Below are 19033 nucleotides of genomic sequence, written 5' to 3'. Positions count from 1 at the left end.
GGAACCTCTGTTTAATAGTGTAGTCTGGGGAAAGCACTGCACATAGTAACACAGAAATCCAGAGGGAAAGGGAATATTTTAAAACAGAGGAGGAAATTCTACCCGAAATGAATACTGTGAAGGTCTCTAAAATCAAATGCTCTGAAAAAAAAAAAAGGAAAAAAAAAAAGGATGCATTTGACACATATGAATCTTTAATGATATCCTGCAGTGCTAACAAAGTCCTTTTCTAGAAAACAAACAAACAAACAAACAAAACCCGAGCCTGTAGTGCACCCGACTGAGCAACAATCCTCACATGGTCAAATATGATTTTCACACCTGGTAGATGAAATGACTCCACCGCATCCCAGCGCCAGGGTTAGGGGCTAAGGTGATCTGCTAATGGAAGGTTAGAGACCACAGAACACATAATGGCTCTTCAGGGAGCACCTTTCAGATGCTCTTCTCGTGTACGGTAGTGCGCAGTGATCAGAAGGTCCTGGCAGCACACACTGAAGTCATTGTCACTGACAGGGCTTCTCACTGTGCAGAAGCCAGCTGATAGCTTGGGTTAAGACAGCCAGCTCTCATGCCCATGCTTGGGCTCAGGATAAGGTCTCCTTTCTTGTAAGGGCAGTCCCGTTCTCTTTCATCTCCCTCCAGGCATGCCTCCTGCAGCACACCGGGGTTAACCAGCCGCTCTCCTCACAGGCGAGCAGCAAAGCCATTGAACTGAGACAACAAACCTCTCTGCCATGTACAGATGGAACCTCCGAGCCTTTAAAAATAAGGCATGCAGTGAAAATCAAGGGAAATACTGATCACAGGCCACGCTGGTAGGTACCCATTCAGAATCTGCCCCGCACCAGCACACGAGAGAGTGCCGGATCAGGCTGCACAACTTGCTCAAGGACAATACAGCTACAGCCCGCAGCCAGCCAGCAGCCCCCAGGGTTACCGATGCTCACAACAAAACATCCGAGTGGAACCCGCTAGGGGAGGAGGCAAAGAGAAATGTACTACACGCCTTAGCACCACACAGAACATGTGGCTGAACAATGCGCTTGAAAAAATCTGGCTCCATAAATTAGGCTGCGATTCCCGGTTCTTGAACTCTCGGCTCCTGCTGGCTTCTGTGGATAAAGGGGATGTTTGGCACTCCTGAGATCAGAAGGCAGATCGAATGCTTTTCAAGAAGTACATGGATGAGCATGTTCCTAGGGAAGAACGAGCTGCAGCTAAGCCTTCAAATGATCACAAGGAGAACCTCCTGCCCACAGACAGGAAAGTGGTAACCTCCTTCACTTCCTTTGTGGCTTTAACCTAAACCACAACTCCTCCCTTTGGGTTAGGAGTCTCTTCCACTCATTCAGATGTTTGTCAGCTTGCCTCTGTCTATTACCCGGCATCTGTCACTGCCATACAGCAAAAACAAGCTGTCATCTTTTCTCCTCTATCCCACACCCCTTCTGCAGTCTCTTCTCTAAACCAGAATGGCTTCGACGCAAGGCAAAGCACGTCTGAACTCTTCAGGCACAAGCAAAAGCTTGGCAATTCCAACAGCAGGGAGAAGGGGGGAAGGAGCAGACATCGGCATGCAGGCTACAGGAGGAAAGGAGACATTGGCATGCAGGCTCCACCAGCATTTAGGAATGCTGACAGCGAGGGAACTCTGCAGCCAGCAGAAGGGATGGTGCTGAACCAACTCACAGGGCTTTTCCAGGAGCGCGAGTGCTCCTTTGAACCCCGGGTGGAACGTCCCTCCTCATGCCCTGAAGAGATTCAGAGCATGAATAAGACGCTGTGAGCAGGGCTGAGCACAGGGAAGGGCTGTGCTGCATGGAGGAGCCCAACACCCGTGGAGCACGCAGAGGTGGGAAGGACAGGTCCCACCACCCCTGGTGTGGGGCACCCAGCAGGGACAGGCAGCAGCTTCCCACCCTGGGACTCCTCACCTGCTGAATGGAGCGAGGGCAAGGCTTTCTCTTCCTTTGAATCTTTCAAAGATTTCAAACCATTGTTCCATACCTAATTAAGGAGAAAAAAACACTCTCGCAACCCATACCCAGAAACCGTGATCAAATGAATCAAAGGCAAGATTTCATTTTATCTTCCTGCAGCACTTTTACTTCAAACTTAGACATATTTTGTAGCAATTTACTTAAAAAGAACTGATGGCTCCGAAGGACAGAATTCCAATACCGAGTACTTTCCGACACCGGGCATTTGAAACTTTTCTCCACTTGTTTTGTTTTTCCTTTATCTCCCCAAGATGGGATATACCAAACTGGAACCAACACACCCCAAAAATAGCAGCAGCTTTGGCAAATCAGCAGTTCTCTAAGAAAAATGTATCACCGGAGAAAAATCTGAACAAAACCTCGTCCTGTTATTTCCTCCCAGCACTGCACGGGAATATGCCTCCATGGTGTAATTCAGCCTTAAGTTTCATAGCAACTCTGATTCAGACATATTGCACGCACAGATATTAGACCATGCCTTTGATATCATGAGAGCAATGCAAAATAGTGTATATACAATATGGCCAAGCAACGCTGCTATGGAAACCCCTTGCTTTTGAATTCCCGTACATGGCTTGTTTCAGTTCTTATCCCTAACGCTGCTTTAACAGAATGCGGCGCATTTGATTTCCCAGCTCATCTCTTTCCTTTTGGGCTCTCCCCTTTTGAAAAGGTTTTTGTGAGTGCGGCGGGAGGCGACGAGACCTGCTGCAGGCTGCTGGTTGTGTACACAACACCACCAACTCCAGCAAGACGTGTAACTGATTTGGTGCCTCAGTTGCTGCAACTGTAACACGGAAACAGCTGGCAAAGAGCTGTCTGCACGTCTGCCTATGGCTACGAGCCTAATATGCCTGGACTTCCATGGCAGCCAGAAGATGCACACATCTTGATCCTTATTTGTTACTTTCTGTAGGCGAGGAGTCGCTGTCCCCTGCAGACCTATGCTGCTGATCTCTCTATATCGAAGAGCCGAATCAGGAAGTACAGTCGCCCACTCATGTAGCAAAGAGATAAGTAATAAAGCGCTGCACTTGCCAAGTTCTAAGGAGGTGGTTTCTTAAAAAGACATGGGAAGCTTTCATGCTTTGAAGCTGACTAATTTCAGAAGGCTCCCATTTCGCTCTCTTCTTCTTTAACTTCTTCAAGCTGTAGGATTACCCTCTCCCCTAAAGGGCTTGCTGCTAGGGACTGGCCAGATCAGAAGCTCTAATGCTGAAGAAAGAGGACCCTCTGCCAGCCAGCAAGGTACTCCCAAGGACCCCCTAGGCACCTTTGGCTCCCTGCAGCACAGAGGGGACGCAGCACGCCGTGTAAGCTATCTGAACTCCTGCAGGCCCCAGAGTGAAGTCCTCCCAACCAGGTGCCTGCAGCACCTGAGCAGAGCAGGTCCTCTTGCAGCAATGGTGCAGCAGCCAAATAAACTCACCCGTGCAATCCAGTGACTGCAGATACAGACTAAGTTACTTGCATTTGTCTGATTGTGTAATTGCCAGACTGCGCATTCAAATGAGTATTTGTTTAACTGCGTGATATACAGATAGAGCTTACGTACTCGAGGCCAAATTCACCCCTGTTGCAATTTCCCCAACTCCAGCAGCAATTACTCTAAGGATTAATTTGGCCCACAGTGTTTTCTAGTGGATGTGATTCATCATCTCTTTCCTATAACAAAGAATAATACAGTGCTTCAATCAGCGGTGATGTCCTGGCCTCCTCGAGGCTGCTGGACTCCCTGTTTAATCAGACATAAAACAAATCACTTGTAGAGGCAGAGGCGTATAAGCATGCTTTAATTACAATATTGTAACACCAATTAGAGATCTATCTAATCGAGGACTCAGTACTTCCTACTCGGGTATTACTCCCATGTTGGGATAATTACTGCTAATTAAGCTTGGAACTAATTAGGCCAAATGATCTCATTTATATGAACATAGATGACTTCTAGGAGTTCACACATGCAAAAAAAAAGAAAAAATCCAGGGGTGATTGTATCATTCCTGGACTCACCAGCATTTGGCTTTGGAGATGGGCTGTCCCTCCACAGGAGAGAAGCCATGTTGGAACCCAAGTCCCGGACCTCAGGGCTCTTCCCAAGGTGCAGCAATGCTCTCTGGTGGCATACCCATTGACTGGCCCAAGTCACCGCCTGCTCTAAAGGACACCGTGCATTAACAGGGCGGTATCACATCGTGGTCCGGTTCAGGATAACCTATCAATAACCCTCACCCAGTCCCAGTCACCTTCTCAGCGCACCTCAACCACCAACGCGTTTCTTAAGCACACCGAATGTACTTATTGCATGATTTGCATCGACTCTGTGTATGGTTAGAAATTACATCCCAAGCGTTTGGTAACAGAGGCTCAGAGTACCTCACAGGACAGCCGAGGGAAACAGCTGACTGGCAAATGGAGTTCCTATTCTCCCAGGCTCACTCTGCTTACAGCCTGGTTGGTTTTAACAGAGCCGACTTCTCACTGCAGTCAGAAAAATAAAGGACAGCCTGTCAGGCCGTGTTTATGTTGCAGCTTCTCCTCCTCTCCCCTAGCCTCGGAATTTCTGCACCAGCTCAACACTGAGACTCTCAGGTAAAGAGACACCAAGTCAAAGCAGCTGTTAGCAAAACTACCACTTAGACCTGCCTTTGGTTGATGGAAACAGCAGCAGGCAGGCAGCGCGGTGCTTCTCGCCTACTGCCAATTGGGTTGAACTGGTGGTAAGACAAAGCTTAAAAATAAAGCCTTTGAGTGCTGGATTTTTATCTGGTTAGCTTAGGGATTAAGTCGAACGGGAATCCAACTGTTGCTTTTCACCCAAAAGATGGTTTTTGTGACAGTGGCGTGATCTTCTCCTGCATTATTTGCAGGAGAAACTGGGAAACTGAAAAACTGAGAAACCAGGAACTGGGCCTGTTTAGCCTTGAGAAAAGAAGGCTGAGAGGGGACTTGATCCAGGTTTATAAATACCTGAAGTGTGGGAGCCATAGTGGCAAGGCTGGTCTCTTTTCAGTAGTGCGTGGGGACAGGACTAGGGGCAATGGGCTGAAACTTCAGCATAGGAAGTTCCGCACGAATGTGCGCAAGAACTTCTTTACAGTGAGGGTGACGGAGCACTGGAACAGGCTGCCCAGGGAGGTGGTGGAGTCTCCTTCTCTGGAGATATTCAAGACCCGCCTGGACGCCTCCCTGTGTGACGTGGTGTAGGGAGCCTGCTTTGGCAGGGGGGTTGGACTCGATGATCTCTAGAGGTCCCTTCCAACCCCTATAATTCTGTGATTCTGTGATTCTGTGATTATTTGCTGATTTCAGCTTCATACTGACTGAAAGAAGAAAGACACTTTATCTAAAAGCAACTTTGGAAGCAACTGGACATCCCGCAAATGCAAAGCAGAACTCAGATCTCTGGCCCCAACTGTCTGTGCTACCAACATCACAAACATACATGGTCTCCCATCCCTGCACTACCAGAGCAACTCAGCACCTCTGCTAGGCCTGTCACAGCCGCCGAGGCTGCAAACTGAGGGGTCTGTGCTATAGAACAGAACAGTTCCATCACATTCACCACATGGATCAGTCACTTCTTTCCTTGCATCCTTTCTTCCAGCTTCTTCAAGATTTCCAAGATCTGCTTCAAGATGCAGAACTGTGCATGCACTAAAACCCGCTTTCTCTTTCATGTTGACTTTCTCTCACTAGCTCCATTTTTTGCTCCTAAACACATTTCAAGCCCAAATCCCAAAGCCAAAGACCCAGACACCAGGAATGTGCCATTGTCTTCAGGTCTTCTTCTAGCCTGCCCTTTTGTCCTCACATGATCATTGTTCCCCGGTGAGTCACAGCTCCCCCCCTTCCATTCCCTTCCACATGCCTCTCGAACAGGCTTCTCTTTCCCAAAGCCTGTCAGAGGGGAGCCCAGCAGGATTCCCTTCAGCAGCCTCACCCAGTGACAACACCTCCCGGAGCAGACCCTCCAGCTGCCTGAGGCATTCCCACAGAGTTACCACTTCTTTGTGTGGCACATAAGATCCACACATCACACACAGGAATAGAGCAATCCTCTGCAAACAATATCCTACTTCTGCCATTTTCTTTAGTGAGCAACATGGCTCCTAGATCCGATCCCCTCCCTCCACTTGTTACCCACTCCCATCGCAGCTCCCGAGCTCTCTCCTCCCTCCCCTGGCAGTCCTGTCATTCCTTTCTTCCCAGCTGCCCTGGCCTTCCGTGCTACCTCCTCTGGCCCAGATACACAAGCAGACTACAAATGCAATCATCCATACGCATATCAGATTGCATACTGGAAACGCACATGCTTCCACATGCTGCAACAGAACAGCCCGTGGCCTACTGAATCACATTTATTTGGGTATCTTGAAGAAAGGGGTGGGTTGGAGATCTAACAGAAACACAGTCGTTGAACCCAAAGTCTGAGCAAGGCAACAGTGGATCCATCATTAGGGAAGCATTCAGCAGACACACACACAAGCCCCATTCTCTGAGTGGTTAAAGGGGAGAAATTCGGGAGCCTGAGATCAGAAATGCATCCCAGCTGAGCAGAAGACACCAATAAATAAGACGCTTTACACTGACTGAGTGCCAGGAACCTCCTAACATCCTCCCAAGCTCTCGCATACAGGACTCTCTTCAGCTGCCAGCGGTTTGGACAGCAGAAACCAAGCAAACAAGCTCCCTGAGTAACAGAGGAAGGAAGGGAAGCAACACCCAGGTGGAGGAACATCAAGTCACAACCACTACAGAAAGCACCAAGAATGCCTTGATTTTGGACTACAAGAAGTCCTTCAGGATACAGGCTGTCTCTTGCCAGTGCCCAGGCTGCACACTGCACCACAGGACCCCACAAATACCTCCTCTCACCATCCTCCTGCAGAGAGCCCATCTCCACAGCACCTCCTGTGGGGCAGCTGCAGGAGATGATGGTCTCTGATAGTGCCAGCTCCAGAAAAACACCCAGGGTCCCAGCAGCAGAAGGGCAGGTGAGATGGGACACTGGCCCTGTCCTCTTCCATCACAAATGTCTGGGTTGGGACGGGCTGCATTTTGAATAGGAAAGTGAAGGGGCTGCTGCCTTACTGCAGCCAGTTGCCTGTTTTGAATTTCCACCCTCCACAAGAGCCCTGGCTCTGGCTCCCACAGCATCCAGCAGGAACACATCCCTAAGACTGAGCTTAGAAACAAGATGTATTTATTTGTTATCATTTTCAGTTATCCGAGCGAGGTAAAGGTCACAGCACTTATCTTCTGGGGTTGGTTCCTGCTCCCACTCATGTGATTCAAAACCAATTGAATGATTTTTTCCATCCTTCTTTCTCAGACAGAGAAAAATCCAGTGGGCCTGAAACCTGATACAAGGCATTTTCCAAAGAGGATCTGCGAGAAGCAAGGATCCACTGAGATGGGGGGCAGAGGAGAACTGCAGACACTGCTGGGTACTCCCCCTCAGTCCCATGAGATGCAATGAAACATGCACTGAGAAACAGCTACATGAAAAACTGAAAAGGTGTATGGCACCTTACATAGGGCATGAGGGATGGATGCAGGTCAGTCTGCTGCAGAGACAGAAGAAAGAAATCAAGGACTGTTTGGGTAGTAGAACCAAAGTCCATGACTTCTATTAGCCTGGGACTGAGTCATGCCTACCAGGGACAAACGTGGTGTTACTTAGAAACAGTGAAGAAAGTCACCATGCCCTGTCCTGACAGACACTGACTGAGCTTGAACACCGTCTGTTTGACCTCTTGATGATCTGCTGCCAAGAGCCTCAACCTGGCCAGCACTCCCACCAGCCTGCTGCACTACTGCAACCCACCCTGGGAAAGAGCTCCTCCATGCCACGCATCCCTGCAGCGACTGTCACTCTCCTTGTGACAAGCACGGATATCTCCTGTTGACAGCCAGAGGAGGTGGCTATACCATAGCCAGGTAGCTCACAAAAAGCCAGGGGACGGCTGGGAGCATGGGAATAGAACAAGCAGCCAGGACCAGAGCAATCCACGAGGCTGCATCCAAGGAGGTATAGGGACACGAGGAGGCAAAATGTGAGACGACAGACTTCAGGCTGTCAGGTTGATCCCATGTGCTGTCCTTTTCCCTCAGCCCTTGTTAGCCTGGCCTGCAGGCACAGTCAGCAGCTCCCATGCAGCGAAGCTATGAGGACAGGCAGCAGAGGAAAGCAAAAAAGAGGTCCAAGGTGGAGAGACTCACAAGAGAGGGATCCAGGAGAATCAACCAGAGAGAGGAGAAACGAAGAGCGTGGCACATGAATAATGGGGGAGGGTAGGAGATACAGGGTGAGAGAATAAAATGACATGAACAGAAGGAAGGGAGCTGCAAATAGAAGGGGATGTGGAAACAGCAGAGAGAAACAGATTGCCAGAGCGGTGGAAGTAGAGGAGACCTAGAGGGACAGAATATAATAAGAACTCTTAAAATGAGAGGAAAATAGGAAAGAGAAGGGAGAGAGAGGAAGAGTGAGAGAAGGATTTATGGTCTCCCTGAGAAGAAAGCCTTGAGCTTTTTTCTTCCTATCTCTCAAAGGTTTTGTGAAAGCAGATAGAAGACCTGTCATCCTCATTTTAAGAATGGAGGAACTAAGGTGCACAGACTGAGGGATGCAGTGGATGAATGAGACGGCAGAAAAAAAGCTTAGCTTCCTACTTAAACTCACCTGTCAGAGACACAGGTGAAGAACAACCCTGACTTTCTCCTCTTGAGCACAGCAGAGAGATCACTACCCAGAGACAGTAGGAAGATGGCTTGGGAGAAGAATGAGAGGTAAACCAAAGAAAGGTAGCTAAGAGAGTTGCACCTGTTCGTTTTTACCAACACTCAATCTCTAGAGATCCAAATGTAGAGATATTTGGAGTGAATTAACCTAGAATGCACCAAAACAAATGACAGTTGACCGCTGATGTGGAGAATCACCTGCAGGGACAGGACACTATAGTACGGATCCAGCTGCTCGCCAACGTAACAGCTCACGGGAAGAGCAACAGAGGCTCTGCTCCTACAGTGCTCACCAACCCCTTTCATTTGCTGAGCTTTTTGTTTTTGTTTTCCTTCCAGAGCGTCTAATATTTATCCAGCTTTATTTATACCACCCTTACGTTTCAGCTGCCACTGCAGAAAACTGTCTTTCCGTGCATGCAAATAAACATCAAACCCCTAAAGTCACATACGCTTGGTATGCAAGAGCCCTGAATAAACCAGATATCCGGTGCCTGTTTGCTCTCCTGTACACACACAGGCAAACAGAGCTTCCCAGTCACCCACTGTACACAAGATCCCGCAGGATCAGGTGCTCTCTTAACCCCAGGAAGCGCACCTTCATGACTCGCACGCTGTCTAGGATTCCCCTCGTGGTGAGTGACGAAGGTCCCTCAGCTACGAACCGATGTTAATGGCGCGTTGTGTACCTTGTTTGTTTACCGCTGAGGAGGAATGCTTGTCATGGCTGTCAAGACTAGAAAAATATTTCCATGACTTCAGACAGCTTGGCATTTTTACATGCAGCTGAGAGAGTGGGTGAACGGACAGATGAAAAATGGAAGGGACATTATTAAGGGAGAACAGAGACTACCTCCTAGCACCACCAAGATGGCTCAGAGAGGCCAGAGAGGTCAGAGACGTTTCTGAATAAAACGCATTTTTTTCCCCCTCGGGTCTCTGAAGAGCTGGCAATAATTAAGCCTTACAACACCTTTCTGGAGTAGATAAGTCTGCCGAGGCCAGCCAAGGTTAAAGGACTCACCCGTGATCACACCTAGCAAACCAGAGAGGAGAATAAAACCCAACAGATATCAGTCCTGTTAACCAAGCCCTGGAACACCTGCTGGCACCCAGGCCCAGGGACGGGGCTACGTGGGGAGTCTGCCACATGCAGGTTCTCAAAGCCAGCCCGACAATGGGACAAAGAGCCGAGCGGCAGCATCCGCTGCGACTTGAAGATGGTAATTGTGAAAGCAAGTGACAGAAGGCTGGGAAGCAGTGCCTAGTTACGAACTGTGGTGCCAAGTGTATTAAATATACATCGATAGATTCAATTACAACGAGCATCATGCAAAATGGAAGCGTGTGCAGTCAAGGACCCAGGATGGCAAGATGGGCATAACCCCAAAACATCATTGTGTTTTACAAGAAGAAAGTCCCGCACCCTGATTTCATAGCGAGGGTGCAGCCTTCTCTTACAGCACACTGCCCAAAGTCACCCCAGCCAGGGACTGGATGGTGACATCCAAGCTCCAGGGCTAGCGAGAAGTGCCAGTGACTCAGGTTTAGTGGGCTCCATTCAGCTGTGAGAGATCCATATCACCTACCGCTGAGCAGCCCTTTGTTATCAGTGTCACCAGAGAAGCTGCAGAGTGAAGTGGCAGAGAAAGTGAGCTACCCATCAGCGAGCCACCGCCACCTCACCAGCACCCGCTGAACCTGGACTAGGATGTACCACACTCAGGTGCGTGCTGGTGTTAGTCTGATATGTCGCCCTGCATCCATCTGTGCCAAAACACTGCTGTTCTAGGGAGCCCTGGGAGCATGGGATGTGGCAGAAGGCAAAGCCAGATCCTGGCACCATTAACTGACTCAATGGCTAATACAATGAATCCGTATTGCAAAGGGAAGGTCAGCGCTTCGCTCATCTCCCATTTTTACACATTTCCTCAGGATTTCAGAGTTATGAAATTATCGCTGTCACTCCCCAGAGCTCCATCCTGTGCTTACCACGGACTACCCAAACCACCAGTAATGATTTAATTTCCTCCTCGGAGCAAAAATAGCAAGGATAATAATTCAGCACTCCATACACACAGCTGCCACCTGAAAAGTGCAGGTGAGCGCAGTTAAACAGAAGGGCAAGCACAATCCTAGGCCATTTTTTGTACCTGGAGAACTAGACCAGCCGTATTTTGCATGCAAGATTACAGGTCCGTGTGTAGCTGCATTTTCACATTCCATTACTGCAATTGCACACGGCCAGTTACGTGCTTTAGCAGCGGCTTACAAAAGCAACTGCTGCTAAACATACAAAATCTAGCTCATGGATGCAGACTAAAAGCACACCCCTTGTTTTTCTGCCATAGGAAAAACATGCATTTGCTGTCTGCCTGCCTGTTGTGCAAACAGCACCCAGCATACAGCCTCACGCTTACACTTGCACATTGACCCACGTTCAGCCAAGCTTTCTAATAACATGAAGCGTATACAGCATTTTGCACTAGAAATGTCTCAAAAATGCAAAAAAGGCCCAGGTTTTGCATAAAAAACCTCCCAGCAAGCAGCCGTAGCCACCTCTCTGCCTCCAGTGCACTATCTGTCCCAGGCTCCGGAGAAACACAGCACTCACAGTGTAAGACAAGTAAGAGAAGAATACCTTTTTCATTTAAACTATAGGGGAGTTTTACCTAGATAGACTGCAATTTCCTGAGCTGGAACCTGGCAAAGAGCCCAGGGCTACGACCACCCCCTTCCTTCGCTTGCAAAAATGACTGTGGAGTCTTCAACAGCCAGAAGTAGTTTTCACAGTTTGGTTTTTGCTTTTCTTCTGAAAGATGCTGAGGCAAGCTCGGTTGTAAGCAAAGCCGGGCGCTGCACAACTTCCAAGAACTAAACTGATGCGCAATGTTCTAAGCACACTATCCCCAAATACCCTACTGAGGAATGGTTCAGCACTGAGTCAGAGGGAAGCGGGCTGAATCACAAATAGCGATTCCTGCAAGTTGCCTTCCTCCCCCCCCCCCCCCCCTTCCCGCCCCCAAGTCCAGGATCCAAGCAGTGACCAGGTTGTGGTTAGCTTGGGAAATCTGATGAGATCACAGTCTGGGGAGGTACAGCTTCAGACGCTTGAGTTTTTGTTAACCAGTTCCTTGTTTTGCATGGAGACACGGACGGCAGTTGCTCTACCAGGTTCCCCAGATGTTTGTAATACTGTTGTTATGGGAATACATGTACAGTCCATGTCACTGGCAAGTTGCGCTGCTTTGTGCTGGAAGGACAAAACAGAACTCATTGTCCAACAGAGCACCGAGTTTAGGCATAGCTCAAGCAAAATTTATCATAGCCTGAGTCACGCTCAGTGTAAAACGTGTGTCTTGTACACACGATGCTGTGGGACCCTGCCACGCTGCCCACAGACAGGCATATGGCATCTCACCAGCACAGGCCCTCAGTTGGGCAGGCTGCTTCTTGAGCGACTGCTGTTCCCAACTCATGTTTTTTGGGTCCAGGAGGACCAACCTGAGCAGCTGAGCAATTTGCCTAAGGGTTTCCCCCAGGCCAACAGCAGGACCCACCTTCTGCAAGACCTCCGTGTTTGAGACCACTCTTTCTCCAATGGGAGAAGTTGAAGGATAAAGTGGGGACAGTGACAACATGAGTCCACATCACAAAGCAAAAGTACTTGCCTCCCAAGGGGCCCCAAAATGGGCAACGAACTTGCTTACAGGAATAATGCATGTGTTTAAGTCTGCAAGGATCTTATCAAAACCACTGTGCCTGAGAAGCCTACATACACCCTTAGGTGCTGGCAGGGAGCATCTGTGGGGCTCACATCTCTGGGGGCAGCAGCAGCAAGTGAGGCTCTGCCACATCAGAGTGGCACTGAAGAACCGACAAGGACAAACCTTCATGACTGACAGTCCCAAACAGTGTGAAATGCAGGCGGGAGGAGTGAAATGTGTTTTGTTTACTGCCAACCAAACCGACTCTCGAGCTACTGCTGAAGATCTCTGCCACAAGAGAGGAGCTGACTGGAGCAACACACAGCTCAAAAGAAAACCAATTTGTGCATTCAGGTTCCTTTTAGCCATCCACAGGCAACAACAGACATGGCAAGCTCCATGCCCCCCCCAGCCTTGAGACATTGCCATTTTCTATCCCCATCTCATGCAGCCAGGCACATCCCATGCTCTAGCTGAGGCTTAATTGCATACGCACTCTGTGGGGAAGGGCAGCATGAGAAAGAGCCGCCTGTCCACAAAGGACAGGGGGCTAAGAATCATTCCTGTCTCCCAGTCCCCTCATCAATTGGCGCATCTAGGATCTTTGGGTGCACTGCTGATCGTATCTGCAGGCTGTCCTAGGAGCAAAGTGACATAAAATATGCACAAGCCTTCCTTCTGTCCTGACAGCAGGTTGAGTTTTCAGATGATGTGGAAACAGCAGCCTGCTCTCCTCCCCCAACATGGTCTCCTCACGCCTTTGCTTCAGTGCTGTCGCCTCACAGCCCACTCCAGGGCCCTGCTCCCTCCCCAGCATCCCCACTGTGGCTCTGCCCAAGGCTCCTTGCCGCTGCCTTTGTGCCTGCTTCACCCTTGGCCTCTCCTCTCAGTACACCAAGCAGGGACATGTTAGTGGTCTCTGATGTTCGGCACAAAGCAAGAACAGAAAGGGCATCAAACTGCCATCCGGGGGCATGACTTGCCCACGCTGCCAACTGGGCTGCACTTCAGGTAGGTGATCCCAGAGAGGACATGAAGAGCGTGCACACGTGCTATATGTCCACGTGCACAGCACGCCAGCCTCTCTGCCAGGCACAGGCATTGCCTTCCTTCTCTGCTCATCTTCAGTAAGAACCACACAGAGAACGTCTGACCCGAGATCAGCTCCCTGCATGTATATGTGCATGAAATTTTTATGGCATTGTTTGTGCGTGTGATGTCTGCGGTGTGTGTCTGCTCCATCACAGGACTGCTGCTGTGAACAGAAAAGCCAAAGTGTGGCACATCTTGGTTTTCGGTCTTGACTTCCCTGCACCTCCCATCAGACCTCATGCAAAGCCGGATGTAAAATCCTACTGGTGCCTCACTGATAGACTGATGTTCTACACCGAGGAAAACAAGAGATCCAAGCCATGCCTACCAAGAAGCACGTTTATAACATGTACCCCTTGCCCCCCTGGAGGGACAGCATGCCACACATGCAGGTACATCAGCAAAAACTTGCTTCCAAGAATGGGGGTAGGGTGCATGTGAGGAGCTTGACTTCACCCCTAGGCCTATTTCACCAATGCTGATCTTGGGAAGCATCAGATTTGTCCTTGCTGTCACCAGATTTCAACATAATCAACAGAGATTCACAAAGTCACGCTAACAGAAGGTCCTCTACAACACTCACAAACAAGGCAAGCCACGCACTCTCCGCCACCAGCCCTCGGGCTGCTTATGAGGAGCTCTCCCTTCCCCTGCTCAGCAGTAAAACACAGACCTCTGCTTCCTCCTGCACCCCAAAGCCCCGCTGCCCCACATCTGGCTCACCCAGGCTCTCCCCTTGCTCGTGCCCTCACTGACTTCAAAATTCCCCCTCATTTCCAAGCTGCTCCCAGGTCTCCATCTGCCACCCTTCCCCGCCTGCTCCCCACCTTCCGGCACCTCTCCTACTGGTTTTCCACCGGCACCAAAACCATTGGAGCCGGCGCGAGCTCCTCGCGGCTCCGGCTGCACGAGGCCAGCATCTCCATCCCCACGTCACCGCTCAACGGGGCCCATTCCCAGCTTCCAAGCCCAGCCCGAGAGCTCTCCCCTGCCGAGCCCGAAAGCCCGGAGCGCGTCTCCCCGCACGCCTCCATCACCGGGCTTCCGCCTGCACAGCGCGGGATGGAGGAGACATCGCGGAGAGCGCTACTACACCCAGCCATGGTTTTCTGCTTTCATTCTTTCGCTGCTTATTTATTTATCTGGCGGAAGGAGGCAGCGATGCCGAGAGAAGCCGGCTGAGATTTGTGCCGTGCACGTTTCGGGGGGGGATTTTTTGGGTGGTATTTTTTTTTCCCCCTTTTTTTTTTCCTTTTTTTTTTTTTTTTTTTTTTTTTTTTTTGCAGCAGTGCTCGCCTCCATCTTCCTCGCCGGATTGAGCGGGGTCTCAGGACGACGCGTCTCCCTCCCCACCTCCGCACCTCGCTTCCCCCGGCAGCGAGGCTCTCTTCCCGGGCGCTGGCTGCGGGGCACGGCCGCCTGCCCTCTCCCCCCCCTCGGCTCCCGCTCAGCTCGGGCAGCGTCGGGACGGGGGGACGGCCGGATTCGCGCAGCCCGTCTGTTATTTCCACCGAAACGACCACGACCGGCGAAACCCGATGCCAAACTTACAGACCTCCCGAGGAGGCGCGGAGCGGCTCTCCGAGGGCAGAACCCCTCCGGGATTCACCGCACCCGGGGCGCGAAACGCAACCGCGCGCGGACCGCCCCCCCGCCACCCTCCCCGGGCCCGGCCGACAAAAGACCCCCCGGGGGCTCCTCGGGCCCGGCCGCCAACAGGTGTGACGCGCCCCGCGTCCCCCTGCCGCCACGGGGAAAACTGAGGCGCGGCGCCGCCCGCCCGCCGCAAAACTTTCCGCCCCCCCGCCGCTCCGGGCCGGGCCGGACTGCGGCACGCACCGCCGGCAGCCGCCGAGGCGGAGGGCGTCCCGGGGCCGGGCCGGGCGGCGGCCGGCGCTTACCTGCCTCAGGCGGAGGGCGCGCTGCGCGGCATGGCGGCGAGGCGGGCGGCGGGAGGCGGCCGGCGGCCCGGCCTGCGCTCGCAGGGCGCTAGGGCAGCATCAAGGCAACTTAGGGGAAAGGCTGGCGGGGCCTATTGTCTGCGCGGGGCGGCGGGGCGGCGGGGCGGCCTCCCCCCGCGGGCGCCGCGGCGCTTGGTACGGCCCAGGCATTCATGCCAAGCGGCTCTGGCGCACGGCGCTCGCCTCCCGCGGCTGCTGACAAGCCGCAAACGAGGCGCCCCCTCCCGCCGCCTCCCCCGCCCCAGCGGCGGGCGGGACGCGTCGCGGCCTCCCCCGCCTCGCGCGCACCGGCGGCCCCGGGCCCCTGGGGGGCTGCTCCGCCTGGGCCTCCCTCCTTCGCGGGGAGCCGGGGCCTGGCCGAGAGCCACGGTGCCCATCGAGCGCCGCGACCGAGCTGCCGGGCGGTGGGCGCGAGGTGCCCGAGGTGGCGGGAGCCATCTCACATGGCCGTCGTCCCCATCCCGGTGTCGGCTCCTCTTGAGGGGTGCAGGCCCGTGCCCCGAGAACAGCTTCCAGCTCTCTAGGGCTTCCGTGGGAGCCCGGTGAGGAAACTGGAGTGGCTTCGCAGGCCACACAACGCCCCCGAGCTCGGGCTGAGGTCAAGCCCTTTGGTGACACCCCGGCCATCCAGGCCTGCATGCGCCCTCCATCCAGCAAAAGCTAAACCGAACTGTGGCCAGTGTGAATGACGGAGCAGTGTGCTTGGTGCACGGGTTCACGAGGGTTCAGTCGGCGCATCAAGGAGCCACATGACCCACTGTCATAGGTTTCATAACAAAACCACAGAACTCCATCTCAAAAAACACATCCCTGTCCAGGGACAACAAAAGGTTTTTCTGTGAGGCTCAGCGGAAAAGGACTGCGGAGCCCAGAAGTGTTGCACAAGCATCAGCTGGTTTCATTTAATCAAAGTAATTATTACGATCACAATAATCAGTGGATAGCTGATCTCAAAGACACTTCGCTAACTCAAGCAAGTATTTTTTACCTACATTCAACGAGGGATAAAACAAAGTCAGACAGACAAAGTGACCTACTAAGGTCACCTTCTAGGTTCTGCAACGGAAGGGAGAGCACACCGTTCTGAATTCAGGAGCACCACAGAGAAGCCACCTCCCCAAAATAGAGCTCCCGCAATCTCCCCGAACTCTGAAGTTGTATTGAATTGTAGAATAATAGAAGTTCTGTATTAGTCTGTGTTGCTCCGTGAAGAATTTTAATCGGGTCCAATTTGCAGTTTGGATACTAGGACAGATGCAAATGATGTGTTTCCTGGGAAAGAGAAATGGAGGTCAAGCAAGGAAGAAAGACTGTGACCAAGAAAGGCTGGAGATGGAGAGAGGAACGGGCTGGGGGAAACACAGCCAGACTGGGAAACCAGTGTGTGCACAGCCACCGTAGCTCTGTATGCCAAAGGCAATTCACAGTGCAGGAGCTCAGCCCTGAACCCAGAGTTTCTGAATGAGAGACCTGGGTCTGGTCAGGGTGCCATAACAGCTGGGGTCCACTCAAACTATCCTGAAAAGCTCAGGATTTCTACATCTCCCTATAATCGTTTAAGGGAGAGCAAACCTCCCCGGGCTGCCACAGGTTGAAGCCTGATCATATTCAGATCTGCATTCTGCTAATGGGAAAAAAACAACCCAGGGCTAAACTCACCTTGTCTAGGAAGGCTGCACCCAGCAGAGACAGCCTTTCTTGGCCGCTCCCAGTCTCACTTTTTAGGCTGCTTTTGTACCTCAATGAAGATGACTTTGTCCTCTCTGCCAGCCCCCAGACCTGCCAGAGTCTAACCGGGTGATACCGTGTCTTCTCGCAGCTGATGAGAGCTGCTGCTCCTGGAGGGGTGGATTTTCCCTCTTCCTTCATTTCCATAACGTTTCTCTTCTGTTTGCTTTCCCATTGCTCTCCTCATGGCCCCAATTCAGGACAACGTGTAAGCACATGTTTAATCTCATTGATCTCATGGAACTCCACGTACGAAGGAAAACACGGGTCCCTTGGCCGAGTGCTCGTCTCTGAATTTTACATTAAAGAGATGTGAGATAAAACTCAGAAGCGGTCACCTGAAGGTGGACTGGGATGTGGGCACCCCCCTCTCCTCAGGTGAAATGGGGAACAAGGAGGGTGCCGATCCCTGCAGATGCTTCCAGCCCAGTGTGTGCCCAGGGAAGCCACAACGCCCTTGGCAGTAGAGCTAAGCATGCCCTCTCTCCTCAAACAGGCGCGGCTCAGAAGCTGGAGCACTTCCACGGGAGACACAGACAGGAAACGCCAGGGGCAGAGCAGGCAGCACAGGCTGGGACTTCTGAATCCTCCAGGAGTGCTTTAACCTGCCTGGATGCTGCACCTTACCAGGAAGCACCAGCCTTGCAGTTTTGTACAGTACCCATCCTGGAGGCGAGCTCTTGTGAAGCACAGAAGCATTTTGTTTCTGGATTCGCCTGCTGCTGTGTAAAGCTTTGTCAAGCAGGAGGCTTTCCCCGACAGGTACAGAGCAGAGCTGCTGAAGTCTCTCAGTCAAAATGGATGGGCCTGAAGGCTCTGGGCATCCCCAAAACTAGGCATCAGCTGAGCACCGGTTTGCAGGATCATACCTTGCTCTCAGGTATCTGAAATTCATCTGAATCCTGCTTCAAGAGATCAAGAGCTTTACTTGACTCATAACTGGGATTAATTTCCCTGTCTGTCAAGTAGGAATTACAATATCCCTCTATTAATTCAGACTGTGTGATGTTCGGTGGGTTTGTTTGTTTGCTTTGGGGGGAGAGAAAGAAAAGCTTTTCTCTATGTGCAAGTACACTGTCTTATGAGATAGGACCCCAGTTCTAGTTCAAATGATGAGATGGCTCCTGTAAAGAGGCAGACAGTAGGACAGTCTAGCTTACATACATACCTGCTTCCTCTTTCCACTGCACTGAAGCATTCATCTCCCACCTCCTCTACAAATGTATCAAGAATGAGTGAAAAAACAATAGTATTGTTCTTGCCTTGCATCCTAGGCAGGACTACCCACACTTGTACCACACAGACTTGTGCATGCCCGGTAGACCAGACACCTCTGCAAGGCACACAGGCAGATCACCTGCACAGCAGGTCTGACGGTGTGGGCATACGTTAGGCGTTGTGTTTCAGTGCTTGTATGCTATACGGTTCACCTCGGCAGCATGCAATTGACCTATCCTGAATTTCTGGATGTTCAGCAGCCCAGCTATCTGACAGACCCGATGGGCATGCGGAAACTCTGATAGTCCGATTTCATCCCAGCAAAATTCCCAGGTGGAGAAAGATGAGAAGACCAGGGAAATATGCACATGTAGAAGCTCAACATGCTGAAAAAGATGGGTTGATTCACCTGTACCTTTGCAGCAACCATTCACACCTCTTTGCTGCCATGCCTCACTTCATGCCTGTTCATGGCTGAGCACCCAGGCTGTTCAGAAGGATAGGATTCTTGAGTAAACGCTGCTCTGAACTGGTGTGGCTCTGCTTGTCCACATACACATCCTTCCTTACAACGCAT

The 19033-nt window shown here is 51.5% G+C and overlaps 2 protein-coding genes across 6 annotated transcripts in view; both read right to left on the bottom strand.

The window, feature by feature from the left end:
- BCL9 (BCL9 transcription coactivator) overlaps positions 1 to 15725 on the bottom strand; it is a 54857-nt gene extending 39132 nt beyond the window's left edge. For 4 of the 5 annotated variants that reach the window (XM_072330567.1, XM_072330633.1, XM_072330624.1 and 1 more), the window contains exon 1: positions 15451 to 15725. The gene's annotated coding sequence lies outside the window, so the exon portion shown is untranslated. Of the gene's footprint in view, positions 1 to 15104; positions 15216 to 15450 lie in introns of those variants that run through there. The other variant, XM_072330606.1, reaches the window with a different exon arrangement.
- The window catches only part of IGSF3 (immunoglobulin superfamily member 3), a 181689-nt gene continuing 171375 nt past the window's right edge, over positions 8720 to 19033 (bottom strand). Inside the window, exon 11 of the transcript XR_011902971.1 lies at positions 8720 to 8730. The gene's annotated coding sequence lies outside the window, so the exon portion shown is untranslated. The remainder of the gene's footprint in view (positions 8731 to 19033) is intronic.

The sequence above is a fragment of the Excalfactoria chinensis genome, chromosome 1, assembly GCF_039878825.1.
Source record: "Excalfactoria chinensis isolate bCotChi1 chromosome 1, bCotChi1.hap2, whole genome shotgun sequence".
Taxonomy (NCBI): domain Eukaryota; kingdom Metazoa; phylum Chordata; class Aves; order Galliformes; family Phasianidae; genus Excalfactoria; species Excalfactoria chinensis.
This window is presented reverse-complemented; position numbering and strand designations above follow the sequence as displayed.